Below are 25536 nucleotides of genomic sequence, written 5' to 3'. Positions count from 1 at the left end.
TGGATGGAGAAGTCTGTGAATTTTTGTGTTATGCATCGGATCTCTGTCCAGAAGTCCACCAAGCTGGGGCAGGACCAAAAAATGTGCAGCAACGTGCCCTCTTCTTCTCCACACCTCCAGCATATGTTCGAGGAAGAGGGGAAACATTTCTGCAGCTTTGATGGTGTCAAATACCACCTGGTGAGAAGTTTAAAATTCGTCTCCTGTATCTTCGTGCACAGCGACATTTTGAGAGCCAAAGTGATAATGTGTTGTCTCTGTGCTGGGGAAAATGAGCAATTAAGGTCCTTTTCCCAGTTGGACAGACAGGTTAAGTGTGGGTAATCTGTTTGAGAGAGAATGTGGGCCAAAGGGCCTTCGCTCCTGCATAGAGTCTCATACTCCGTCTGAGGGCGGGCGAACGTTTGAGGATTGGGGGATGGAATGGAGAAAATGATGTTGTTGCACCGCTCTCCAAAAAGGCAGTTGTAAAAGCCCTGTCGGATCTGTTAGGGTTGAGAAAGAAGGCCATTTTCCATCAATGACGAATTTAGACGCATTGTCTAGGTTGGAATTTCTAAGTGGGTCCCCAGTTCAAAGGTTGGATGGCCACGTATAGGGAATAGGGGGGAAGTCAAAGACGTGAGTGTTTTGGGCAGCGATCAGGTGACTGACTTTCAACTAAGCCCCTATAGTGGGATGTGACATAAATTCTGTGGGTAATTACTTATGGCACCACATGGCGCTTCTTAGCGGAATTCGGGAGTGAGCTTAGAAAGTTTGTTTCGATTCCAGTCCAATACACGCCCCAGATGGGAGGCCAGGTAGTAGCGTCGCAAGTCAGGGAGAACCAACCCTCCCTGTTGTTTAGACAATGTCAGCTGTGACCGCTTAAGTCTGGGATTTTGTGGGCCCAGTTAAATTGAGTGAGCAAGGTTTGAGCTTGCTTAAAAAACAGGACTGGAATCTGGATCGGGAGAGCTTGGAAAAGATAAGTAAATTTAGGGAGTATGTTCATTTTAATGAGATTGCATCTCCTGAACCAGGAATGGAGGCCAGAATGCCACCCGTGAAGCAAACTGCGGATCTTAGTGACAAGGGGTGGGGGGAAGTTCAACATAAACGTACGCGCGATGTCCGGTGGAATGTAAGTACCTAAGTACTTAAGGGCTGTATGGGTCCATTTAAATCGAAAATTGGACTGCAAGTCTATTAACGTTTGCGGGGGGACTGCAACCCCCATGGCCTTTGATTTCAAGAAGTATCCCGTATATCTGGAATTCCCGAAGGAGATTTGGCAAGGAAACTCTGGGATTCGTCAGCGAGAACAGCATGTCATCCACGTAGGCAGATATCTTGCACTCAATAGTACCCATTTGGAGTCCCGTTATGTCTGAGTTTTGTCGAATTGTGGAGAGAAAGGGTTCCAATGACATTCCTGATGTCAAGGGGAGATGAGAGAACCCCATTCGCTTTGACTTGAGCTGAAGGGCGTGAGTATATCTTACTTATCCATGCCAGCATCCGTTCACTCAGACCTATATGGCGAAGGACCGAGAACATTAATGTCCATTTGACCCGATCAAAAGCCTTCTCAGCATCAGTACTCATGAAAAGACAAGGGGTCCCAGATGACTTTGCTTTATGGATCAGGGCAAGCACCTTAATGGTGTTGTCCCTATCTTCCCTGGTGGGAATAAAACCTTACTGGTCAATATGTATAAGGGACTGCAAGTGATGTGCCAATCACGTGGCGAGGATTTTAGAGAATAGTTTTAGGACTGAATTTAGGAGGGAAATGGGTCTGTAGCTCCCACATAGGCCCTCCTTAGGTATCAACGCGATGTGGGCTCTAAGGGTATCCTCAGGAAAATCCCCATTCGAGCTCAGAGTATTAAATAAATTCACCAAGCGCGGGCCGAGAATAGGGAGGAAGGTCTTAAATTATTGTGCGGTATATCCGTCAGGGCCCGGAGCCTTACCCACCTTCGGAGGTCCCACCGCCGTCTGGACTTCTTCCAGTGTGATCGGGTCCTCCAAGTACTCCCGTGATTCCGATGAGAGGGTTGGTAGACCAGAACCGGTTACATATCTGTCTATATTGTCCTGTCCAGACCCTGAATCGGGCAGGTTGTAGAGATCAGAGTAACATTTTTCAAAGACTTCGGCTATTTGGGTTGGGGTAGAGGCCCTCTGGCCATTCTCATCTATCAACTGTGGTATGTAAGAGCCAGATTTCAACTCCTTTACCGACCTGGCTAAGATTTTTCCACATTTGTCCCCTGACTCCTACGTCAGTTTACGACAAAACTGGAGTGCCGCTTTCGCTTTATAATGGAGTAGGTCAGCAATATGGGTACGGAGTGTCCCCAATTCAATCTCTAAGGTCCGTAAGGGGGTATGTTTATGTTTCGCTTCCACAGAGGCAAGTTCACGAAACAGATTAGCAAGCTGTTCCTTCCGCGTTCGTTTGATGCGCGCCCTGTGCCTGATAAGTACCCTGCGGAGTACTGACTTGTGAGCCTCCCAAATTATCCCCGGGTCACAGTCCTGCGTTTAGTTTTCTTGGAAATAAAGGTCCAATTCCCTGGTCACATCTGCTAAAACTTCCGGTATCTGGAGGAGGCTCTCATTAAGGTGCCAGAATAGAGACCTAGGTGAGGGGTTCCTAGAGAGGGTGTAGGTAAGGGCTACAGGAGCGTGGTCGGACCAAGTAATATGGCCGATGGAGGAAGAGCTCACCAAGTGCAGTTGGTCATGTGGAATCAAGAAGAAGTCTATCCTCAAGTATGATTTGTGAGGGGAAGAGCAAAAAGAGCAGTCCCTTTCCCCAGAGTGTTGCAGACGCCAGACATCAACTAATTGGTCATTCAGTAAACACTTAGTAATCCGCTTTCTAGAGGAAATGAGGAGCGAGGAGCAAGAGGCAGAAGTGTCAACCGATGGCGAAAGGGGACATTAAAGTCCCCACCTAATATCAACTGGCCCTCCCGAAAGTCACATAATCTGTGCAGGGTAGTTCTGAGGAACGTGTCTTGGTGATCATTGGGAGCGTACACAGTGGCAAATGTAAAAAGGCGCTCTCCAATGTGGCCCCTAAGAAAAAGATATCGGCCCCCAGGGTCCACCAGAGAATCCTGGAGAACCCAGGGGAGCCTGCTAGAGATCAGAATGGAGACTCCCTTGGTCTTAGAGGAGGGGTTAGTAGAGTGGTAGACCTTAGGGAAGGATCTCGACCATAGAAAGGGGAGGCTAGTATTTTTAAAATGTGTTTCTTGTATAAAGGCCACATCAGTACAGGAAGTCTTCAGTTCTCACAGGAGGATCCACCGTTTTTCAGGGGAGTTCAGTCCCTTAACGTTTAGAGAGGTGACCTTGACTGAGTCTGCCATCGCTCCTCGGGGAGGGGGAGGGGGAGGGGGACGTCAGAGAAAAGCAAAGAAAGTTGAACCAAGGTAGGTTTTGGGTAGGTAATGCATGGCGGGAACTAAGGGGGAGAAAGGAAGGGCAAATGGAAGGAAAGGTAAAGGGAAAAAGAGGCCGGGCACCTCAACCCCAGGGGGAGAGGGAAATTAAGGGTTGTCCGCACTCAACAGTACAGGAAGGGTATACTAAAACAGCACAATTATGCTATAGCGCTTACCAGATGTACACTGGGTTTAAAGCGCTGTCCTACTTGGGTTGGTGGGTAGACAGGTCAAGAGGGAGCCCCCGAATCCTAGTCCCCCCAGTCTCGGCAGTGGTAAATGTCACGTCTGATACCGGTATGCAAATAAAAGACAATTACTAACATCATAGAACCAAAAAACAATAGTATAACCAAAACAGAGGTAGAGCATATAACTGTCAGCACTGAGGGGTCGCCTCGGCTTGCACTAAACGTAGGCATGCACGAGGGAGCCCGTCACAACAGAAAAGGCATCACAGAATGGGATCCACCACCCCCCGTCCCATACCCCTAAAGTACATGCAGTCCCCGAACAAATGCATTTCTCCCTTTGGCAGATTGTCCTCTCCTTACCCCCTCTCCCCCGTCCACGCCCCGGGGGGAAAAGGGGCAGGGAAGGGGGGAAAGGGGGAGTGGAAGGGGGGAAAGGGGGAGGGAAAGGAGGGGAGGGAAAGGAGGGAAAGGAATGGTGGGAAGGGGGGGGGAGGGAGGGGGGAAACAGGGGAGAGGGGACAAAAATGCGGAAATGTCAAGTCCTTTAGCGCACTCCCACCAGCAAACACCCGGACCCCATAAATTTCAACTCCTCCCCTCCATGGTCACCACATCAAGATGAAAGAGGAGCAGCCCTGGTCGGTGCATAGAAAATCCGGCAGGCAAGGGGCTGGGGCCATCCAACGGGAGACTTCACCCGAGCAGCAGTCCTGGGGCCCGCCAATTAGTGTCTCTCCTGCATCGCAATCGGGGGCTGTGTAGAGCATCCAGAGGGAGGCTGGGACTGCCCAAACAGTAAGGGGTAAATCCTCCAGGGGGGTCAAGAGTCACCCTGGAGGGAAGCAGTGTCTCGTACCAATAGGCTCAATAAATAAGTCATCCAGGGTCCCCGAAAGCTGCAGAAGGCAATGTCGGCAAAGAGTAGGTGGGAGCCAGAGGGGGGGACGAGGGGCGCAACCAGGGGGAGGGGACACATATGCAGGAATGTCAGGCCCTTCCAGTACAGCGCACTAGGTATCACTCAGACCCCCCAAAGTGCAACTCCCCCATCTAAGGTCAAGACTCCAGAAGGGAAGATGAGCCGCCCTGGACTGTACATGAAAGAACTTGCTGGCAAGGGGTTGGGGCCATCATCCCTTCCTCCAATGGGAGATGCCACCGGCATGACAGCCCCGTGTCCTGTCAAGTGGTGCCCCTCTGACAATGTCGTTATGGTATATGTGGAGCATCCAGGGAGAGGCAGGGACCACCCAAACAGTGAGGGGTAAAGCCTCCAAGGGGGACTGGTGTCAGACAGGAGGATAGCGGTGTCTTGTACAAGTTGGTTAATTAGACAAGTCATCCAGTGTGTTCCTGTGAGCAGCCGAAGGAAAGGTCGGTAAGGATTATGAATGGGTGGGGGCCAGGGAGTGCATAAAACTGCCACCAGATGACCGGGGCAGAGAGGGCAAGGGGATGAAAGTCAGATCTGGTAGGTGGGGGCAGGGGTGAGGAGTGTCCCTCATATTACTCACGTTGGCCATCCCTTGAAGCTGAGCGCTCTGTATACCCAGGACGTTCTTCTGTATAATCTAGCCTATCTGTATACATTAGCCTGTCTTTTGTACACATTAGCCGGTCCTCTGTATACACTAGTCTGTCTGTATACACTAGTGTATACAGATAGGCTAGATTATACAAAAGAACGTCCTGGGTATGCAGAGATGGAGGCTAGGGTATACAGAGAGAGAGGCTAGAGTATGCATACTTGCTAGTGTATACAGACGGACTAGTGTATACAGAAGACCGGCTAGTTTATATAGGGAGGCTAATGTGTGCAAAAGACAGGCTAGTGTATACAAATAGGCTAGATTATAGAGAAGAACATCTTGGGTATGCAGAGAGAGAGGCTGGGTTACACAGAGAGGCTGGTGTATGCAGACTTGCTAGTGTATACAGACGGACTAGTGTATACAGAGAGGCTTCGGTATGCACAGAGCTAATGTATAAAGAGCAGCTAGTGTATACAAAAGACATCAAAGGGTATACAGAGAGACTCGTGTATGTAGAAGACCGGCTAGTTTATACAGAGAGGCTAAAGTGTACACAACACAGGCTAGTGTATATAGATAGGCTAGATTATACAGAAGACCGTCCTGGGTATGCAGAGATGGAGGCTAGGGTATACAGAGAGAGAGACCGTGCTGGGTTACACAGAGAGGCAGGAGTATGCAGACTTGCTAGTGTATACAGATGGACTAGGGTATACAGTAGACCGGCTAGTTTATACAGAGAGGCTAATGTGTACAAAAGACAGGCTAGTGTATACAGATAGGCTAGATTATACAGAAGAAGGTCCTGGTTATGCAAGAGATGGAGGCTAGGGTATGCAGAGAGAGAGGCTTGGTTACACAGACTTGCTAGTGTATACAGACGGACTAGTGTATACAGAGGACCGGCTAGTTTATACAGAGAGGCTAATGTGTACAAAAGACAGGCTAGTTTATACAGATAGGCTAGATTATACAGAAGAACGTCCTGGGTATGCAGAGATGGAGGCTAGGGTATACAGAGAGAGAGAGGCTGGGTTACACTGAGAGGCAGGAGTATGCAGACTTGCTAGTGTATACAGATGGACTAGTGTATACAGTAGACCGGCTAGTTTACACAGAGAGGCTAATGTGTACAAAAGACAGGCTAGTGTATACAGATAGGCTAGATTATACAGAAGAAGGTCCTGGTTTATGCAAGAGATGGAGGCTAGGGTATGCAGAGAGAGAGGCTTGGTTACACAGACTTGCTAGTGTATACAGACGGACAAGTGTATACAGAGGACCGGCTAGTTTATACAGAGAGGCTAATGTGTACAAAAGACAGGCTAGTGTATACAGATAGGCTAGATTATAGAGAAGAACGTCCTGGGTATGCAGAGATGGAGGCTGGGTTACACAGAGAGGTTAGTGTATGCAAGCTTGCTAGTGTATACAGACGGACTAGTGTATACAGTAGACCAGCTAGTTTATACAGGGAGGCTAATGTCTACAGAAGACCGGCTAGTGTATACACATAGGCTAGATTATAGAGAAGAACGTCCTGGGTATGCAGAGATGGAGGCTAAGGTATACAGAGAGAGAAGTTGGGTTACAGAGAGAGGCTAGTGTATGCAGACTTGCTAGTGTATACCGGTGGACTAGTGTATACAGAGAGGATTGGGTATACAGAGAGCTAATGTATAAAGAGATGCTAGTGTATACAAAACACAACCAAGAGTAGACAGTGAGGCTCGTGTATACAGAAGACCGGCTACAGAGAGGCTAATTTGTACAAAAGACAGGCTAGTGTATACAGATAGGCTAGATTATACAGAGGAAGGTCCTGGGTATGCAGAGATGGAGGCTAGGGAATCCAGAGAGAGACTGTGTTACACAGAGAGTGTATGCAGAAGACCAGCTATTTTTTTTTACAGATAGGCTTGTGTATGCAGAAGACAGTCTGGGGAATTCAGTGAGGCTAGTGTATGCAGAGAGGCTGGGACACCGAGACTATTGTAAAAAGAAGGCAGGCTAGTGTATATAGATTACGGGCACGTGTATACAGAAGACAGAGAGGCTAGTCTATATAGAGTGGCTGGTGTACACCGAGAGATTAATGTATACAGAAAAGCTAGCGTGTAAAGAAGACAGGACTTTATTTTTTGCTAATACAACTACTTCTGAAACATGTAAAGTGCTTTTTTCATATTTTGGTGCTGTTAAAAAGTGGTGTGTTGTCAGTGGTGATATCAATGTGACAGTTAATGTGGAGAACTACAAATATACAAAATAGAGCAAAAGAGTGCTAAGTTTATTTTGTTAAGTCATTGACTGATAGACGTTAAGTAATTGGCCGTTATTGGTTTGGCAGTACATGGTTTATTTTGATGTAAGATAGTTTTATTCTCTACTTATAGCCGAGTTTTAGACGACTTTATTATTAGCATTATTCGCATTATTCCTATTTACTATGCAGAGTGTAAGTATTGCAGTGAGACGATATTGCTTTTGAAAGATTTGTATTATTATACATAGCATTGTTAGCAGACCAATAGGACAATTTACATGGCTTAATATTGCAGAGCGTAATTTATCAGGAAAGAGATCCAAAGCGTTAGTTGCAGTAGCTTCCTAAAACGGAAAAATCGTTGCATTACTCTAAAAGTTGTTCCGGTAGCACTGAAAAGACGATATTAGATGAGTGATCTACACATTTCGTTTACTATTGCAGAGAGATACCGGCTAAATGTTAATATGTGCTGCGTGTAAGGTAGAAAGAAGATGGTTAAGTGTGAGCTGGTTTACCAGGATTTAGAGATAGTAATCTGTTTATTGTAATAATAAATATAGCAAAATAACTCTAAAATGAATATTAAGACATTATATACAGGTCGGGTTTAAGTGGAAATACACGAAATAACAGCAACGACGTGTGTAGGTTTTTATCAATCAGGTACATTACGTGTCTTTAATCATGTAGTGAATATACCCCAAATATAGCATAAGGATGAGAAAGGATAATAACTGGCAGAGGATGACATGGCAAAAAGACAAACTGCATTAGAAATGTGAATATGAATTAGAGATGAAATGACAATCCCCACGGCTACGTACAGCAAAGCAGCTAAATATTCAGCTAAATAGTCTGCAATAGCAGAGATTAAGTATTGCAGTCGAAATGAGATCGGAAGCGTTAGTTGCAGTAGCTCCAAAATGACTGAGAAATCATTTCATTACTCTAAATGTAAAAGTTATCCCGGTAGCACTGAGTGGACTGATATTAGATGAGTGATCGTTGTAGTACAAATTCAGTTTCCTATAGCAGAGCAAACTATGACATGGCAAAGAGACAAACTGCTTTGGAAATGTGAATGTGAATTAGAGATGAAATGTCAATCCCCATTGGTTACTTACAGGTTACCATTAATACAGTTAACACGGCTACGTACAGCAAAGTGTGAGCTAAGCAGCTAAATATTACTTAATATTGCAGAGATTAAGTATTGCAGTTGAAAAGAGATCGGAAGCGTTGTTTGCAGTAGCTTCAAAATGACTGAGAAATCATTTCATTACTCTAAATGTAAAAGTTATCCGGGTAGCACTGAGTGGACTGATATTAGTTGAGTGATCGTTGTGGTACAAATTCAGTTTCCTATAGCAGAGAGATACCAGCTAAATGTGAGAAGAGCAATTAAACTGTTCACATCGGTAGCATTGTATTACTCTTAACATGTGCAGCGTGTAAAAAAGCAATAAGATGGTTTTGTATTATCCTAAAATTAGCAGTATACGTAATAAAGGTGAGTAGGTAACCTGGATTTAGACATAGCAAGCTCCATAATCGAATTTAGCAAAATTAGAAAGGATCATATTGAGACAGTATATACAGGTCGAGTTTAAGTGGAAATACACAAAATATCTAGCTTACCTTTACATTGTTCAATAGAGCGTTGCAAAGTAATACCAAGGCAGAATGTCGGAATAGCAATTAGATGAGATGATTGCTGTAATCATGAAATATCAGCAACGACTAGGTTTCTATCGGATGGCAAAGAGACAAATTGCATTACATGAAATGTCAATCCCCACTGGTTACTTACATGTAAACGCGGCTACATACAGCAAAGTGTGAGCTAAGCAGCTAAAGGGTATTTAGGAGTAAATTGACTTAGCTTGAAAATTCCAACGTGTAAATCGTTCCATTAATTTTGTTACGCACGAAGACGGCTTACACTGACTGTTTTCCGTTTCCACTGGTTATCGGCATAATGTATCAGTAACCATGAACATTAATAGTGATAGACAGCTTACATTAGGATGTATGCATGAGGTGAATGTAAAATAGTTGCATTATGTGTTATTAATGTAATCAAACTGTATTGCTATGCTTTGCTACTGCAACCACTTCTCAATCAAGTAAACCGGCCCAATGCTTTTCTCACATTTTGCTGCTGTTAAAAAATGTGTTGCAAGTGTTATATGTTACAAATGGTTATCAGTGTGACAGTTAATGTAGAGAAGAAGTAATACACAAAATAGAGTCAGAAAGAGAATCCTATTGCATAGAGGTAGCGAGAGATGGTTGGTTTACTCTTAATGTGCAGTGTGTAAAAGGTTTTAAAAAGATGGTTTTGTGTGACTTTTGCTTTAACGTAAAATTAGCTGTAGACATTATAACTTATTACAATGATTTAGAGATAGTAATCTCTATAAAATAATAATAATAAGTATAGCAAAACAAATTAGGAAAATATTGAGGCAGTATATATAGGTCGAGATATAATACACAAAAGGGATCAAGGGATAGTTGCAAAGTCAAGGGATAGTTGCAAAGGTACATTATTTAAGAGTAAATTGACGTAGCTTGCAAATTCCAACGTGTAAATCGTTCCATTAATTTTGTTACGCACGAAGACGGCTTACACTGACTGTTTTCCGTTTCCACTGGAAAGAGAATCCTATTGCATAGAGGTAGCGAGCGATGGTTGCATTACTCTTAATGTGTAAAGGTTTTAGAAAGATGGTTTTGTGTGAATTTTGCTTTAACGTAATATTAGCTGTAGACATTATAACTATGGTTAGGTTTACAATGATTTAGAGATAGTACAGTGGAAACGTTTATTTGTCATGACAGCTGATACTGGTTGAGCAATAAAACTGTTTTATTAAGATGTAAGACTAGTTTTATTCTCTACATATAGGCTTTTCAGAGAGTTGTATAATATAGACGACCAATAGGACATTAGGCTTAATATTGTAGGGAGGAAGTATCGCTGTTCAAAGGTAAGAGATTGAAAGCTTAGCTTGAAAATGGCCGCGTTAGTCTAAATTTAAAGGATATGCCGTTACCAATGAGAAAGCTTATATTAGACTAGTTGATCTTTGATTACACGATCCTATTATTATTATTATTATTAAGATCATAGTGCAGAGAGATACTCAGTTAATGTCAGAGATACTCGGTTAATGTCAGAAAAGCAATAAAACTGTTTACATCGTTAGAGAGCGATAGTTACATTACTCTTAGTATGTTCTGCATGTCTGGTAGCAAATGGATGGTTTTGTGAACATTTTGCATTACCGTACAATTAGCGGTAGAACTCATCGAAGTGAATAGATTTAAGCGGATTTTGAGATAGTACTCTCTATTTCTAATAAGAAATAAATAAAAATAATTCAGGATGGTGTGTCAGGACTGTCACATACTCAATGTGACAGTTGATGTGGAGAATTACAAATATGCAAAATAGAGCAAAAGGGTACATGGTTTATTTTGATGTATGATAGTTTTATTGAATGCTTCATGTGGATGATTAAAATCGTGTAGTGATCTATATTTAGCATAAGAATGAAAAGGCATGGGGCGTGGCCTGGAGCTTCATGGTGTAGGACGTGCTGAGTGAGAGCTCCGTCTGAGACCTTATCCTTTTACCTTATCCTTTGGGGATTTTTCTTAGCTATTTACCGTACAGACGCCCGGGAACCTTGTGCTCACTTTGTGCCTCATGTCGCCGACTAAAAGACCCTCCGAGGCGGCCGCCAAGCTGGCTAAGTTCCGCCACGAGGGCCAGGGCGCGACGGAGCAAGATGGCGCCGGCCCCGCACCTACCGCGGAGGAGTCTCCTGCAAACGACACCGCTAAGATCCTTGAGGCCGTCTCCTCCTGCCAAACCGCCCTCACTACCAAGATAGAGGAGGTTAAGATGGACATCTCCCATATTCGGCATGACCTGCAGAAGCTGAGGGACAGGGTGTCCGAGGCCGAACGAAGAGTGGAACACGTGGAGACGGACATCCCTCCTTTACAACACTCGGTCGAACGTTTGCAGCACCAACTTAGTGTCGTCCTTCACAAGCAGGACGACATGGAAAATAGGCTTCGACGCTGCAATCTTCGTTTCGTGGGTCTCCCGGAACGATCGGAGGGCTCCGACCCTCCCACCTACCTGGAAAACCTCCTCGTTAAAACCTTCGGCAGGGAATCTTTCTCCTCCACGTTCGTGATCGAACGAGCGCATCGTCTGGCGGCCCGTCCGCCTCCAGCCGGCGCACCCCCGCGGACTTTCATTGCCAAGCTACTTAACTACAGAGACCGGGATACGGTGCTTCGCCTCACCCGCGAACGTGGAAATATCCCGGTTGACAATGTTACGGTGGCAGTGTTCCCAGATTTCTCGGCGGAGGTCCAACGAAAACGAGCACAATTTACGGAGGTCAAGCGCCAGCTGCGAGTTCGCCATTTGCCATATGCAATGTTGTTTCCAGCTCGACTCCGGGTGACCCGTGAGGGCAAGACCTATTTCTTTGAAGATCCTGCTGCGGCCTCGTCATGGTTGGAACGGGATGCGGTGCAAGGCCCTGCTTGACAGCTGACCACTACAGCCCCTGAGTAGTGCCTACCTATCCACCTTGGCTACCGTGAGTGATCCCTGCCCTCTCCTGTTCCCTCTACTATACCCCCCCTCTTTTTTTCTCTTTTGACCCTATGGATTGCCTCCATTTTTGCTGCTATCACCCCCTGCATGGGAGAACGCTGTGCTGATTGCCCTCTGCGGTGACCGCCGCTGGACTCTCTCTGTGCCCTGGATTCACAGTTTCTGCCTCCCCTCCTTTGTCAGACTCCCGTGCACCCTTCATTGTTTTCTCTGAGATGAACACCGGTGTGATGGCGCAGATCGTGAGGGGGGCCATGTTCTGGGACGTGCCACCCCTGCCCCTGTCTCGCTCCATTTTTTCACTCTCCCCTCTCTCCCTTCCCTCCCTATTTTTACTGATGCACACGGAGGTAACCATGTACTGCTTGAACTCCTTGTCTCCCCTATTGGGCCCATTTTTCCACATGCCTGGGTTCCCCCCCCCCCTTTTTTTTTCCCTGTCAGCCCCACGCGTTATGCTTCTACCTGGTCTCTCAGACGACCTGCTGACTCTTGCTCTGGAACGTACACCCACTGCAACCTGCTGCACTGTCTGCTCTGCAGTTTGTTATAATTGCGCCCATGTTTGTGTTGTTTCCCTGGCCAGCAGTCACTACCGCGGCTGCGGCGAGTGACAGTTTTTTTGTTTTGCCCCGCTGGTCCAGAGTAGGCATTGTTATGACTGTTTTACTGGTTCTATGTGTTTTATATTGTGTTATTTACAGCTGTAATTTTATTGCAAATGTGTTCTTGTATTTGTTGCTGCCAGCCATGGAGGACCCGGAGGTTGCCCAGGCGCCCTGCATGCCCGAATTTTCTGGGCCGGGGGCCTACACTAGTCTAATCTGTGCCGACATGTTCCATGGCTGCGCTTAAATTTGTAACCTGGAATGTCAGGGGCCTTGGCGCTAAACCCAAGAGATTAGCCGTCCTTACTCACCTCAAACGCCTGAAAGTGGACATCTCGATCCTCGTCGAGACTCACCTTACAGGCCAGTCCCAAAGGGCGCTTAGAAAACCTTGGGTCGGCTGGATGTACAGCGCCCCTCACACTTCCCATTCCCGAGGTGTAGCCATTTTAATTGCTAAAACTGTGCAGTTCCAGCTACATGACCTATGCTCAGACCCTCACGGTAGATTCCTATTTTTACATGCCACTGTGAGCGGCCTGACGATGCTTATTATGGCGTTTTACATACCACCACCTTTCCAGTTTCAGGCCCTGCACGAAGGTCTTAATTTTATGACCAAATTCCCTACAGTCCCGGTAATCTGGATAGGTGATTTCAACATGACCATCAACCCCGGTCTCGACCGACTTGGCGCACCTGACCGCACGTCTTCCCCCCCTCATACCACTAGATTCGGCAGATTTGCAGCTGAACTGGCCATGACAGACTCCTGGAGACATAAGCATCCAACAACACAGGCCTTTTCTTGCTTCACCCCCGCCCGCCGAGCTATGTCTCGTATAGACATGGCCCTGCTCTCTCCCTCCCTGCTTCCCGAATTATTGGAGGTCGGCTTTGACGCCAGGGTGCTGTCGGACCACTCCCCATACTGGTTGACGCTGAGACTGCCTGCGACTGTTCCCCCCCCCGTGTGTGGAGACTGAACCCCTTCTGGCTTACGGTTATCCCAGATCTGGAGGACCTACAGAGGGAACTAGTTTTTTTTCTCCGTTCAAACGCGGGATCTGCGTCCCCTGGGTCAATATGGGAATCATTTAAGCTTCATGCTAGGCTGCTCCTGATCACCCGTATTAACAGGTACAAGGCTAATTCTAGACAGGCACTGACACAGGCTGAGGAGCGCCTACAATCCCTTGAGCAACTGTTTGTGACGGACCCTTCCCTGGAACATGCCACCCAGCTCCGCCTCCAGTCCCGACTGACTGATCACCTTCATTATGAGAAAGCGAAGCAGGGCCTTTTCTTTAGTAGACAGCGTGTGTTTGAACACGGCGAGCGGGCGGGTAAACTGCTAGCTTATATGGCCCGGCTTGACCATAGCCCTCCGGTGGTGGTTCAGCTCCGTGGCGCCGCCGACGACTTGATCTCCGACCCTGACCTGATTCTACGTGAGTTCAGAATGTTCTACTCCAATCTATATACTTCCACAACCAGACACACACACGCTGACCTCACCCAATTCCTTCACTCCATAGATTTCCCCTCTATCAGCCCAGAGCAGAGAACCCTCCTGGAAGCCCCCATCTCCCCTGACTGTATTGCCGAGGCACTTGCCTCCCTCCCATCCTCCAAGGCGCCTGGCTCGGACGGGCTGCCCCTGGAATTTTATTCTCATTTTCAAGACACGCTAATCCCAGAACTGCACACGTTATACACCCATATGTTTGACACAATGTCCCTTCCCGCCTCCATGGGAGAGGCCCTTGTTGTCCTCATACCCAAGCCCGGTAAGGACCCCTACTACCCAGAGTCGTACCGCCCGATTTCCCTCCTACAGCTGGATGTAAAAATCCTGGCTAAAATTCTGGCCCTGCGACTCAATAAAGTTGTCCTCAGCCTTATACATCCAGATCAAACGGGGTTCATGCCTAATAAAAATACTGCCTTCAATCTCCGCAGACTCTTTATGAATCTGCAGGCCACCCACGATAACATCGGCTCCCGGGTAGTCGTGAGTCTGGATGCCGCGAAGGCGTTTGACTCAGTTGAATGGAGTTACCTATGGGAATGCCTGACTAACTTTGGCTTTGGCCCTAATTTTATTAAGTGGATTCAGCTTTTATATAGCGCTCCCACTGCCCGGATCCAGGTTAATGGCAGGATCTCGGATCCTTTCCCTCTGTCTAGGGGTACTCGCCAGGGTTGCCCGTTGTCCCCCCTCCTGTATGCCCTCACGGTTGAGCCGCTGGCCATTGCCATTCGTGCTCACCCGCAAATTAAGGGCCTGCGTTCGGGCCTTTTGACAGAAACCCTCAGTTTATACGCTGACGATATGTTATTATACCTCGAAGACTCGGGTCCCTCTTTGCAAGCAGCCCTGCGATTGATAGAGCAGTTTGGGGAATACTCTGGATTACGTATTAACTGGTCCAAGTCCCAGATCCTCCCTTTAGACTTGGGTGCCCCGTCCGCTGATCAGGCGGCAATGCCCTTGGTCAGGGCAAGTCAGGTGAAATATTTGGGAGTGCAATGTTCACGATTGCTGACTGACTACACCCTTTTAAATGTGGAACCCTTATTCACCCTGCTCAAGCAAAAAACCCAGATTTGGTCCCGTCTCCCCCTTGGGGTGATGGGCCGTGTAAACTTGGTCAAAATGATTCTCCTCCCCAAGCTGCTCTATGTGTTTTGGCATGCTCCCCTGCGCATCCCTCTCAGAACCTTCAGATCCTTGGAGGCCATCTTAAACACGTTTGTTTGGGGTTCGTCTCGACACAAGCTCTCATGGAGTGTTCTGAAATGTCCTACCCACCTGGGCGGCACCGCCCTACCAGACCTGCACTATTATTATCTGGCCGCTCAACTGTCCCATTTCTACTATTTCAATCAGATTGACAAAGATCGCTATGCCTCACTGGTATGCTCCCCACACTACACTCTGGTCGTACACCCGCTCCGTCTCCTTATGCGTGGCTCCGGGGGACCTTCCGTCCCGATGAGAGACATGTTGTCCCACCACTGTTTGATTTGGCAGCAGGCCACGTCCATTACTGGGGCCCCTAGGTTTCACTCCCACACCCCCCTTTGGGACAATCCCCTACTTCCCGAACTCTCTACGATCCCCGACCGCTCTGTGTGGCTAGCCGGGGGCGTTATCTTTCTGTCCCAGGTTATTACCAATGGCTCTGTCAGACCCTTCCAGGCCCTCAGAACTGACTTCAACCTCCCTAATAGAATGTTTTTTAGGTATCTTCAACTCCGCCATGCCCTTAGCTCTCAGTTTGGCTCCCATATCCCCAGGCTTGAAACACCTCCGATAGCAACAGCCGTGCTAGGTGATGACCCTAAGAAACTGATTTCTTTTTTTTACACCAACCTGCTCACGCCTGGGGCGACTGCCCGCGCCTACCGACTTAAGGCTAGATGGGAGGCCGACGTGGGGGTTATCGAGGACGCGGACTGGGAAACTGCACTTGACACCCCTAAGCTGGTCTCCCCGAAACTTTCTGACAGACTTACACACCTCTACATGCTACATAGGTCATACCTGACCCCTGGGCGGCTGTCCAAGTTTAGACCTGGCTATGATCCAGCATGTCCTAAATGTGGTGATCCTCAGGCCACGTTCTACCATCTCCTTTGGTCCTGTCCTGAGTTGCAGGTTTACTGGAAGCAAATTGTTGACTTCCTTCATGACCAAATGGGCTCCCCTCTGACGCTATGCCCCCGCCAATGTTTGCTGGGGATTCTCCTCGTATCCGAGGAGGCAAGGATCCCGACTGTTTTTCTACAGGAGACCCTATACCTAGCCAGACTGCAGATAGCCCGCACCTGGTTGCGCTCTGCGCCCCCCACCGCCCGACAATGGAAGGCGGCTGTCAATGCCACTCTCCCCTATAAAAAACTGCTGTATATGCATAGAGGCTGCCCGAGCAAGTTTGCCAAGCTGTGGGATAAATGGATGGGGGATTCAGATACATGTACCGACTAGTGTAGTCTGTGGTCTGTACGCCTCTTTACACCTATCCGGGTTCGGCCCGGCGAGTCCGGCTGTCACCGTGGTGGTAGTTGGGCTCCCCGCCCTCATAATAATGATTTCCTGCTCCTCTCTGCAAATTACTTTGAGTAGAATGTATTATGGCTCGGCATATGATTCCCAACCTCTGAGTTCCTCTTTTCCCCCCATATCTGAACACACTATATTGCCCCTTGTTTTTTTATGTAACGTGCAATCTGTAAACAAAGAACCCCCCCCCTCCTTGTGTTTTTCAGCCTGTGGTATTGTTAGCAGCTGTTTTATATCCGTATATTTGGTGTATGTTGCACCCCATATGTGTTACTGTTATCCTATGTATTTTGTATGCTCAATAAACGTTCTTTTTTTCAAAAAAAAAGAATGAAAAGGCATAACATGGCAATGAGACAAACTCCATTAGAGATGTGAGCTAGATGAAATGATGAAATGTCTCTGTATAGCCCAGATTGTCTTCTGTTATCACTTAGCCTACCCTCTAAATTCACTAGCCTCTCTATATACACCAGCATGTTTACACTAGCCGGTCTTCTGCATACAATAGCCTGTCTTCGATATACACTAGCCTATGTTCTGAATACACTAGCCCGTCTTCTGTCTTCTGTATGCCCTAGCCTGTCTTCTGTATACATTAGTCTCTCTGTATAAACTAGCATCTCTGTATAACCCAAACTGTCTTCTGTAAAAACTTGTCTCTCTTTATAGCCTGTCTAGCCTTTCTTCTGTAAACACTAGCTTCTCTGTATACACTAACCAGGCTTCTATATACAATAGCTTCACTATATGCACTAGCCTCTCTGTATAATCTAGCCTCTCTATATACCCTAGATAGTGTTCTGCATACACTAGCCTCTCCGTAGAAGCCAGCCTTTATTCTGTATTCACTAGCCTTTCTTCTGTATGCTGTAGTCTTCTATATATACTAGCTTCTCTGTACACCCCTGCATCTCTGTCATACATTAAACCCTCTGTATACCACAGCCTGTCTTCTGTACCCACTAGACTCTCTGTATACACTACCCAGTCTTCTGTATAGAATTTCAGCTTTGATGTATACCCAAGCCTGTCTTCTGTATACACTAGCTTCTCTATATGCACTGTCCTTTCTGTATACACTCGACTCTCTCTATACACTAACCTCTCTATATACACTAACATCTTTGTATATACTAGCCTCTCTTTAAACTAGCCTCTCTGTGTTTACTCTAGCATCTCTGTATACTCAAGCCTATCTACATACACGAGTCTGTATTCTGTATTCACTAGCCTTTCTTCTGTATGCTGTAGTCTTCTATATATACCAGCTTCTCTGTACACCCTAGCACTGTAACAGTGCTAGGTTCCTGTGTTACAGAAACAGAACACCAGCAATAAGGTGTATACTGTGCAGGAGGCACACAACACCCACTCTAACTTCTGCACTGCAGATGCATGTATTGCAGAAATTGAACACCAGTAATAAAGGGTAGCTTCAGGTGTGTACTGTGCAGGAGGCACATAACACCCACTGTAACAGTGCTAGGTTCCCAAGCAGTAAAGACACTGTCCCTGCCTATCGTCCTCTTTCCCTGACCACCGCAACACACTGTACAAGGCCACCGCGCTGGCGGCTTTATATAGTGTGGGGTGTGTACTAAACCCCCCTGAGCTATAATTGGCCACAGAAATCCTGCCTGTGGTGAATTGTGTCTCTCCTCACAGAGGATGTTACATCTGTTCCTGTTATATAGAACCTATTATGCTCCTCGTAAACTTTTTCAGTTTGGCCGAACGGCCGGACGCAAGTTGCCCCTGGTTGCGGGAACATGGGGGGAGACATGATGCACATGTTTTGGAGATGCCCGAAGTTGATCCGCTACTGGACAGAGGTGACAGGAACCATTGATTGGGTGTTTGGAACCTCCACCAGGATGGAGGCGAAGTATTGTCTCCTGAGATTAGTTGAAGGAGTTGGAAACCCGGGAAGCAGCCAGATGACAGTTCTGAGATGCTTATTTCAGGCAAGGAAACTGATTGCCCAACCCTGCTTAGCCTCCAATGTTGGCAATGACTTGGTTTTTGTCGCTTGTTTCCCAAGATGACCATGTTGGCGTTTGTCAAGATGGTTGAGAGTGCCCGAAGAGATCGCCTATGGCCCCATTATCTTGAAAGTGCCTGATCTTGTCTGATCTCGTAGGCTAAGCATTGTCGGGCCTGATTAGTAACTGGATGGGAGACCAACTGGGAATACCAGGTGCCATAGGATTCTTTTTATGTTGTTGGCGTTGACATGGTTTTTTTTTTTCCGCTTGTTTGCCAAGGTGATCATCTTGGCATTTGTCAAGAGGGCTGAGAGAGCCCAAAGAAATCTCCTATGGCCACATCCCCCTGAAAGCGCCCGATCTCATCTGATCTCAGAGGCTAAGCAGGGTCCGGCCTGGATAGTACCTAATTAAAGGTGCCGTAGGAATCTTTTTATATTGTTGGCTTTGACCTGTTTTTCTTTCGCTTGTTTCCCAAGGTGACCATTTTAGCATCAGTCAAGAGTTTTGAGTATGTCCCAAAGCGTTCGCCTGAGGTCACATCACCCTGAAAGCGCCCGATCTCAGAGGCTAAGCAGGGTCTGGTTCAGATGGGAGACCGCCATGGTCTATGTTGTTGGCGTTGACCTGTTTATTTTCACTTGTTTCCCAAGATAACCATCTTGGTATTTGTCAAGAGGGTTGAGAGTGTCTAAATAGAACACCTATGGCCACATCACCCTGAAAGCGCACAATCTCATCTGATCTCGGAGGCCTAGCAGTGTACGGCCTGGTTAATACCTGTATGGGAGACCATCTGTGAATACCAGGTGCCGTAGGCTTCTTTTTATGTTGTTGGCGTTTACCTGTTTATTTTCGCTTGTTTCCCAAGGTTACAATCTTGGCGTTTAACAAGAGGGTTGAGAGTGCCCAAAGAGATCACCTACGGCCCCATCACCCTGAAAGCGCCCAATCTCATCTGATCTCAGAGGCTAAACAGTGTCGGGCCTGGTTAGTACCTGGATGGGAGACCGCCTGGGAATACCAGGTGCCATAGGATTCTTTTTATGTTGTTGGCGTTTACCTGTTTATTTTCGCTTGTTTCCCAAGGTGACCATCTTGGCGTTTAACAAGAGGGTTGAGAGTGCCCAAAGAGATCACCTACGGCCCCATCACCCTGAAAGCGTGATCTGATCTCAGAGGCTAAACAGTGTCGGTTAGTACCTGGATGGGAGAAAGCTTGGAAATACCAGGTTCCATAGGCTTCTTTTTATGTTGTTGGCGTTGACTTGTTTTTTTTGTTTGTTTCCCAAGGTGACCATCTTGACGTTTGTCAAGAGGGTTGAGCATGCCTGAAAAAATCTACTATGGCTGCATCACCCTGAAAGAGCCAAATCTCATTTGATCTCAGAGGCTAAGCATGGTTGGGACCTGGTTAGTACCTGGATGGGAGGCCGCCTGGGATTTCTCGATGCCATAGGCTTTTTTTTTAAGTTGTTGGCATTGACTTATTTTATTTTTTTGTTTTATTCTTTTATTAAGTATAAGTAGAAGAACATAAATATAACAGTCAACCATACAGCATGACCCAGGGTCACAATTACATGGTAACAAAAAATAGGCAGCCAAATAACTCTGGGTTCTCAGAGGGGAGTCCTAGAGTTTCATGCAGAAAAGAGAGAAACCCCACCTCCGACATGTAGTACAGTATAACTAATGCAGCTCCGTTCAGACAAATGTAATCATGGAGAACAACTGGGACCACAGCGAGCCAGCTTATCATGACCTATGTGATCCAGAGTAAAATATGAGCCGGTCATGTCCAGAACCCTGGGGTTCTTCTGGGTCCCAAAGGCTAGTAAGGAGACATGGCATAGTGAAAAGGGAGGACGGGGGAAGAAGAGAGTGCAAAGACGGAGAGAGAGGAGGGGGGGGGTGGCGGCGAGGAAAAAAAGAAAAATAAAGACAAAAAGGGAGGGGGGGGGGAATGCCACCCAAGGCAGACATGGCCTACGTAGGTAAACGTTAGATGTTCAGTCGTTTTCTGGGACAGAGGCACTGCTCACCTCCGGAATGTAGTCTCGAGTACCAGTTAAATACCTCCAAGGCCTCCATGTAACACTAAATGCCTCTTCAGTGTTGTGAAGGGTGGCGGTCAATTCTTCCATCCGGAGAATATGATTGACTTTGGAATACCACAGCACCTTGGATGGGGGCTGAGGCTTCCTCCACAGTGTGGGAATGCAGGCCCGGGCGGCGTTCAGGAGTTGCATCGTGAGGGTTTTTTTGTATTTTCGAACAGGCTGTTTGGTCAAGTGTAGTAGGCACGCTGCTGGGTTGTCTGCGATATCTACATTTCTGAGAGTTTTTATCGTCCCGGTCACCTCCACCAAAAATTTCCTCAAGGCCGGGCATGCCCAGAAAATGTGTCCCATGGTCCCCGTATCTGAATTGCACCTCCAACAAACATCCGGGATCGATCTATTCATTTTATTTAGAAGGTATGGGACTCTATACCAGCTTGAGACTATCTTGTATCCTGATTCTTGATATTGGTTTGCGATGGAAGCTTTATGTACTAATGTCAGGATCTTCCCTATCTGTTGTGGGGTAAATGTGATGCCAAAGTCCCTCTCCCATTTGTGGATAAATGGTGGGGGTCGACTCCTCCTCCTGACTACTTAATAGGTTGTAGAGGAGGGAGAGGGTGTGTAGCACAGGTTCCCTTTTGTGACAGATGGATTCATAGGGCGTCAGGTCTCTAGGAGTGTAGGGGGCCCTTTGTATGGCCAGAAGAAAGTGATGAAGTTGATAAGCACTAAACAAGTCAAGCGGAGGGTCAGAAAGCTCGCGACAGTTTGCGTGGTCGGAGCCCTCCCGAGGGCCACACCTCTCCCAGACGCTGTTTCCCCACCACTGTCAACTGTCGCAGTTTCTTGTTGGTAAATCCCGGTGGGAAGTCTGGATTACCTATAACCGGAGTCATGGGTGACGGCAGGGGAGCAATGTGTGTGCAGCGGAACAACCTCCGCACAACAGCCAACTTGGCTCACACTACGGGGTGATCTCTGAGGTCTTTTGGTGGGGAGGACAGGAGCCACGGGGAGGTCAATAGGGGAATGGATCCATCCTCAATCTCCATCTCCACCCACTGTTTGTGTGGGTCATTACAATGCCAATCAACGACTCTCGCTAGCAGAGTCGCTCTGTAGTATTGTCTGAGATCTGGGAGACCCAGACCCCCCTTGTCCTTTGGTCTGGCAAGCAATTGCAAACGGGCTCTGGGCGGTTTGCGCGCCCAAATAAAGTCCCGGAGCAGCACCTGCAGTTGTCTGAAAAAATTGGGGGTAACCGGATCGGTAATGTCTGGAACAAGTATAAGATCCGTGGGAGGGCCGTCATTTTGAATGCATTACAGCGCCCGAACCAGGTCAGTGTTAAAGCATGCCAGTTTCCCAAATCAGATTTCAGTCTATTGAGGAGAGGGACAAAATTAAGCGGGTACAATTGCGCCAAATCCGCTGCGATGTCAACGCCCAGGTAACGTATAGATTTTTCAGCTCAGTAGAATGGAAAAGCGGACAGTAGCCTCTTGGCCTCACCATCCGGGACCGATATATTCAATACAGCCGACGGTGCAATTGATTTTATAGTTTGATAGGCTGCCGTATCGCCGGAGAGCCGCGAGTATATTGGGAAGCGAAATGTGTGGATTGGAGACGAAAAAATTTAGATCGTCAGCGTACGCCGCAATTTTGTGGTGTGCCGAGGGTTTGGATATGCCAGTAATATTCGGGTCATTCCAAATGTGACACATAAGTGGTTCCAGTGTCAAAATAAAAATTAGGGGAGACAGAGGGCACCCCTGCCTCGTCCCATTAGTGATGGGGAAAGAGTCCGAGCACTCTGAAAGCACCCAATCTCGTCTGATCTTGGAGGCTAAGAAGAGTCAGGCCTGTTTAGTACCTGGTGGGAGACCACCTGGGAATACCAGTTATTGTAGGCTTCTTTTTATGTTGTTGGCGTTGATTCGTTTTCTTTTTCCGCTTGTTTCCCAAGGTGATCATCTTGCCATTTGTCAAGAGGGCTGAGAGAGCCCAAAAAGTTCTCCTATGGCCACATCCCCCTGAAAGCACCCAATCTCATCTGATCTCAGAGGCTAAGCAGGGTCCGGCCTGGATAGTACCTAATTAAAGGTGCCGTAGGAATCTTTTTATATTGTTGGCTTTGACCTGTTTTTCTTTCGCTTGTTTCCCAAGGTGACCATTTTAGCATCAGTCAAGAGTTTTGAGTATGTCCCAAAGCGTTCGCCTGAGGTCACATCACCCTGAAAGCGCCCGATCTCAGAGGCTAAGCAGGGTCTGGGTCAAATGGGAGACCGCCATGGTCTATGTTGTTGGCGTTGTCCTATTTTTTTTCACTTGTTTCCCAAGATAACCATCTTGGTATTTGTCAAGAGGGTTGAGAGTGTCTAAATAGAACACCTATGGCCACATCACCCTGAAAGCGCACAATCTCATCTGATCTCGGAGGCCTAGCAGTGTACGGCCTGGTTAATACCTGTATGGGAGACCATCTGTGAATACCAGGTGCCGTAGGCTTCTTTTTATGTTGTTGGCGTTTACCTGTTTATTTTTGCTTGTTTCCCAAGGTTACAATCTTGGCGTTTAACAAGAGGGTTGAGAGTGCCCAAAGAGATCACCTACGGCCCCATCACCCTGAAAGCGCCCAATCTCATCTGATCTCAGAGGCTAAACAGTGTCGGGCCTGGTTAGTACCTGGATGGGAGACCGCCTGGGAATACCAGGTGCCATAGGCTTCTTTTTATGTTGTTGGCTTTGAACTGTTTTTTTCGCTTGTTTCTCAAGGCGACCATCTTGGCGTTTGTCAAGAGGGTTGGGCGTGTCTTGAAGAGAACGCTTACGGCCACATCACCCTGAAAGCACCCGATCTCGTCTGATTTCAGAGGCTTAGCAGCGTCAGGCCTGGTTAGTACCTGGATGGGAGACTGCCTGGGAAGACCAGGTGACATAGAAGGATCTGGCCTGGTTAGTGTCTTGATTGGGAGATCGCCTGGGAATACCGGATGCCGTAGGATTCTTTTTATGTTGTTGGCTTTGACCTGTTTTTTTTCCCTTGTTTCCCAAGGTGACCATCTTGGCATTTGTCAAGAGGGTTGAGAGTGCACAAAGAAATTGCCTACGGGCACAACACCCTGAAAGCGCCCAATCTCGTTTGGTCTCAGAGGCTAAGCAGGGTTGGGCCTGGTTTGTACCTGGATGGGAGACCGCCTGGGTTTTCCAAATGCCGCAGGCTTCTTTTTATGTTGTTGGCGTTGACTTGTTTTTTTTGTCTGTTTCCCAAGGTGACCATCTCGGCGTTTGTCAAGAGGGTTGAGCGTGCATTTGATCTCAGAGGGTAAGCATGGTTGGGACCTGGTTAGTACCTGGATGGGAGACCGCCTGGGATTTCTCGATGCCATAGGCTTTTTTTTTAACTTGTTGGCATTGACTTTTTTTTTTTTTTGTTTTATTCTTTTATTAAGTAGAACAACATAAATATAACAGTCAACCATACAGCATGACCCAGGGTCACAATTACATGGTAACAAAAAATAGGCAGCCAAATAACTCTGGGTTCTCAGAGGGGAGTCCTACAGTTTCATGCAGAAAAGAGAGAAACCCCACCTCCGACATGTAGTACAGTATAACTAGTGCAGCTCCGTTCGGACAAATGTAATCATGGAAAACAACTGGGACCACAGCGAGCCAGCTTATCATGACCTACGTGAACCAGAGTACAATATGAGCCGGTCATGTCCAGAACCCTGGGGTTCTTCTGGGTCCCGAAGGCTAGTAAGGAGACAAGACATAGTCAAAAGGGAGGACGGGGGAAGAAGAGAGTGCAAAGACGGAGAGAGAGGAGGTGGGGGATGGCGGCGGGGAAAAAAAGAAAAATAAAGACAAAAAGGGAGGGGGGGGGGGGGAATGCCACCCAGGGCAGACATGGCTCAGTCGTTTTCTGGGACAGAGGCACTGCTCACCTCCCGAATGTAGTCTCGAGTACCAGTTAAATACCTCCAGGGCCTCCATGTAACACTAAATGCCTCTTCAGTGTTGTGAAGGGTGGCGGTCAATTCTTCCATCCGGAGAATATGATTGACTTTGGAATACCACAGCACCTTGGATGGGGGCTGAGGCTGCCTCCACAGTGCGGGAATGCAGGCCCGGGCGGCATTCAGGAGTTGCATCGTGAGGGTTTTTTTGTATTTTCGAACAGGCTGTTCGGTCAAGTGTAGTAGGCACGCTGCTGGGACCCCAAAAGTTCCTCAAGGCCGGGCATGCCCAGAAAAGGTGTCCCATGGACCACGTATCTGAATTTCACCTCCAACAAACATCCGGGATCGATCTATCCATTTTATTCAGAAGGTATGGGACTCTATACCAGCGTGAGACTATCTTGTATCCCGATTCTTGATATTGGTTTGCGATGGAAGCTTTATGTACTAAGATCAGGATCTTCCCTATCTGTTGTGGGGTAAATGTGATGCCTAGGTCCCTCTCCCATTTGTGGATAAATGGTGGGGGTCGACTCCTCCTCCTGACTACTCAATAGGTTGTACAGGAGGGAGAGGGTGTGTCGCACCGGTTCCCTTTTGTGACAGATGGATTGATAGGGTGTCAGGTCTCTAGGAGTGTAGGGGGCCCTTTGTATGGCCAGAAGAAAGTGACGAAGTTGATAAGCACTAAACAAGTCAAGCGGAGGGTCAGAAAGCTCGGCGACAGTTTGCGTGGTCGGGAGCCCTC

The 25536-nt window shown here is 47.3% G+C and overlaps 2 pseudogenes; both read left to right on the top strand.

The window, feature by feature from the left end:
- The first annotated feature begins 19671 nt into the window (after positions 1-19671).
- Positions 19672-19790, top strand: LOC143932649 (5S ribosomal RNA; annotated as a pseudogene).
- Positions 19791-23430: 3640 nt separating this feature from the next.
- LOC143932612 (5S ribosomal RNA) lies at positions 23431-23549 on the top strand (annotated as a pseudogene).
- Positions 23550-25536: the final 1987 nt, after the last annotated feature.

This window comes from Lithobates pipiens, unplaced genomic scaffold (genome assembly GCF_037356315.1).
Source record: "Lithobates pipiens isolate NorthernLeopardFrog02 unplaced genomic scaffold, aLitPip1_a1.2 Scaffold_25, whole genome shotgun sequence".
Lineage (NCBI taxonomy): Eukaryota > Metazoa > Chordata > Amphibia > Anura > Ranidae > Lithobates > Lithobates pipiens.
Note: the sequence above shows the minus strand (reverse complement) of the source record. Positions and strands in the feature narration are given on the sequence as shown.